This window comes from Rhagoletis pomonella, unplaced genomic scaffold, assembly GCF_013731165.1.
Source record: "Rhagoletis pomonella isolate Grant_MI unplaced genomic scaffold, Rhpom_1.0 Rhpom_scaffold_00002, whole genome shotgun sequence".
NCBI classification, from domain to species: domain Eukaryota; kingdom Metazoa; phylum Arthropoda; class Insecta; order Diptera; family Tephritidae; genus Rhagoletis; species Rhagoletis pomonella.
The window spans coordinates 67,080,131-67,084,173 of NW_023458556.1; the positions used below are offsets into that span (position 1 = coordinate 67,080,131).

At 34.3% G+C, this 4,043-nt stretch overlaps 1 protein-coding gene across 1 annotated transcript in view; it reads left to right on the forward strand.

Annotated features, from left to right (window-relative positions):
- Positions 1-1,208: 1,208 nt before the first annotated feature.
- The window catches only part of LOC118734003 (anoctamin-6), a gene marked incomplete at its 5' end in the record, with an annotated part of 47,543 nt that continues 44,708 nt past the window's right edge, over positions 1,209-4,043 (forward strand). Inside the window, 1 exon segment of the mRNA XM_036463673.1 lies at positions 1,209-1,239.

Here is a 4,043-nt window from a genome sequence, read left to right on the forward strand (position 1 = left end):
CTGTAATTATAACAAGAGATTAGCCATATAAAAATCGTTCCTTGTTACAGGCTAACCTAATATTCGCGGCTTGCGTTTTGGTACGCACGCCGTCGAATTTGTTTTTTTGCGTCACCCGAAATTGGCTTGCGTGCGTTTGCATTTGATCTCATTGAGCGAAACGTCAAATCAAAATGTCACGCAGAACAAAAATTGGAAATTGAGTTAGCTTCATACGCACGCCGTTCAATTTCGGTTGGTCCCATACAAGTTGTATGTGCATGAGAAATTTTTGACAGTAAATTGGCGGCGTGCGTGAATATTAGGTTAGCCTGTTAATCTGTAATTATAAAATAATCTCAGATTAAACCGATAACTTTTCGGTGTCCACTCTAGTTTTATCGATTGTTTTTGCAAAAAAGAGGTGAAATGCCAAATGTAAAAGTAAACAAAAATGTACGCTAGCAAGGAAAAGAGGTTTGTAAAGGTATTTTTAATAAAATGTTAAGTTAAAATATATTTATATGGCCTATTATAGCATAAAAACGTGATCACGGTGCCACAGAGAAGAAACATAACTTTTCCTTGAGATGTGAGAATAACAGCAAAACAAATTTGACGGCTAATAATCTGAGATTTGCCTGTGTAAACGGGGTGATTAAAAAACGAGCTTTGATTGTGATAATATTGATATGTGAACATAGTTATAACCACCTCCGAGCAAACTAAACAGCCGCCATTTAATTTGGCAAACAAAAGTTTGTCCGCATAGCACCGACCTTAGCGGTTCACAGCTGACAACAACAATTGCGTACAAAAAAGTTTCTGTGTGGAAAGGGCAACACCAAAAGAGAAATCACCGATAATAAGCAACTCGAGTTTCCGTGTTTGAACGCAGACTATCGAACTTCAAATATGGCCGATAACGGTCGCCATCTATAGTTGCGATAGTGATTTCCCATCGATACTATCGATAGTTTGCCAGCACTATCCAACCAAATTTGACAGATTTCTGTATTGCTCGGTCTTTCTTCATTCATTTGTTTTTTTCTTCAAAGTTTTTGCATTATTATATCAAAGTAAAGAAAATATTCATTAAAAAACGCACCAAAGCTTTGCTTGTGTTATATTGAACAAGTCTGCAAAATGTTCTAAGTCGAAGTTGAAGTCGGATATCGCGAGTTTGAGTTCGGAGTGTCACCTGCTTTCGCACATTTTTGTAAAAAAAATTAAATGATTTCATAGAGAATATTCTATCAAGTAAGGTTGAAGATTGTACAATAATTAATACAGAATAATACATGCCGACTAACATCCTAAGTAACTAAAAATGCTGAATGACACTAATCCATGTACATATATGTATGTAAATAGCTTAAACTAATAACAAACTGAAGTTTCGCTAACAAAAAAGGCAGTATGTAGTTCCATTAATATTGAATCATCGCTTGTAGGAACATATGGATAAGCGAATTCCCATGTACCTAGTGAAAATAAAAACCAAGACACATATCCACTTAGCCGCAGCTACCCTTAGCGGTGCTAAGCTGCAACGGAAATAGCATCGGACAAACATCAGCGCAGCACAAATAAGTGTTATCAAAGTTAGGGTGTGGAATACTTTAATATGTATGTATTTACGAATTCATTCAAGGGACAAACATATGTAGAAACATAAGCGTACATATGCACATACATACAGGTGTACGGTAATAATCCATAAATATAAAATATGTATGCTACATGATAGCTATAGACGTACCCTTGAATGAAAAGGGTGCGCTTTTCAAACAAACGTCTTAACAACTCCTTAGGTGCTACTTGACTTGTAAACTGACGAGTACGTAAGCACGATACATACATACATACAAACATTCATACGCGTGAGGCCGTGGGAGCAGTGGTGGCCTAACCCACATTTTTTTGTATGGAGATACATACTTAACTTAAATAGTTAATATTTGATAAATTTTAAGATAAAACTCGCTTTTTACTTTATTTTAAGGTACAAAGCTACATAGCGTATCTTAGAATTAAGGAATAAGCCACTTATTTTAAAATTGTATCAAGTTCGAAGCTGTTTTAAGTAGTTAAGTACAAAAAATAAATTCTTTAAAAGTGACCAACTCAAAATTCCGCATTAAATTATGCACTAAAAATGTACACAGAGCTTTTATTTACCTTTCAGCAGAAGCTGGAAAAATTTTGGTTATACTTTTTTGAAAAACCTTAAGTAAAGTCTTTCTTATCCATGTGATTAGCTTGTACTAAGAAAGATTTTTTCGCATTTTCTGACGAACGTGCAATTTTGAGTTGTGTCACTTTTGAAGATCGCGTTTAATAACATACATACATATGTATGTACATATATACATTCATATATTTATGAGGGTGATTCAGAAATTTTTTTCTCCTCGGAACCATGCTCAAAAGTTTCATTTAGACGCCAAAATAAGTTGCAGGAAATAGGAAATATTAGCCCTTAATATTAAGAACGTCCGCATCACACTTTTCGATTTCCCATAAGAGTAACACAAGAAAAATTATTTTTTTTTTACTTCTGATTTTTATATTTAACGAACGATACGTTGTATCATGACAAAAACACTACAAGGTAAATTCATTCTTTCAATTCGTCGGCGATGATTTTTTTCTCACGTTTGCAAGCATTTTATTATCACCTTGTTATGTTTTTATCATGCGTTGTACTATAAAAGTCTTGGAATATTTTTTTAGAGAATTGAAAGCTATAATAAAGGTTGCAAGTCATTTTTCGATAAGTCTACTCAGTCAAAAGTTATTCGAGGTCAAAGTCGAACTCACCACTAATTTAGCCAGTTTTTTCAAAAAATTCTTAGATTTTTAAATTAAGAAACAGATTGACCAGTGGTATCAATCAAAGCAAATCGGTTTTTTGATCGTTGACCTGATAAGAATATATTTTTATCATCCGTTAGGTATTTTTCGACATTTAATTTAGCAATGTGGCTTCCTTTTTCTTTTGTGTTGAAAACCGTTTCCGTTGAGCACATTTTAGTAAGCTTTTCTCTTCGTCTAGTGTTTTTAGAATTTTTTTAACGCATATTATTTCCCACACGTTGGAATACCAGCCTGAGACCGCTTGTTTTCAACCAAGGCGAATTAATATAAGGTGATAGCAGGAGAACAAAAACAAAAATTTACATGTATTTTGTTTTTGCTTTGGCGGCATAAACTGTCAAAATTTATAAGTGTGTGTGTGGAAATTCAAACAAAATTTTTCAATTTGACATTAGAAGCCGTGAGGCGAAACACATACACAAAATCAGCTGATCTAGTAACACCACCTTATATAAATTCGCCTTGTTTTCAACTTTATCAATTGTCAATAGAAGATTTTGTTTATAATCGTTTTTGACATGATACATGGTTTTTGAGAATATTTTGTGATAAAAAAATACGGACATAACCGCTTTTCCTCTTTTATATGTAATATAGAAGATAGATTTATCTCTGAGGTCGGGCGGGAGCGTTAAAGGACAGAAGCGATAATAACACAGGTGAATCAATTCTGTTATGCATAACGTCCTTAATGAAGATAATGCCTTGAATTTTTCTTCTACTAAAAAGGATCTCTAGGTTTGAGATCCTACATCGAAGATTGTGCGATGGCGCAAATTTTGTAAAGCTTCTCTGAACTCTAATCGATCGGAATATGCTGTGAATGCCGAATCCCAAATAAAGCTGGCCTATTCGAGAAGAGATCGAACAAGGCTTGAAAAGATGCTTTTTAGACTCAGCGGGTCTATAAATTGCTTTGAGTACGTTTTAGGAAACCGAGCTTTGAGTTGGCAGCAGAAATTATATTCCCTATGATAGTCGAAACTAAACTTGGTTTCGAGATAAACTCCTAAGTTTTTGACAGTGGTAACACGCTGGAAGCTAGCATCTGTATCGTACACGTAATTAAATGTTATCGGGCAAGCCAACCGCGACTAATAGCTCACGAATATTTACAATTTGTTAAAATAACACTTAACTGAATAAAAATATCGAGACAGTTAACTAGCCTAATGATAACCGCC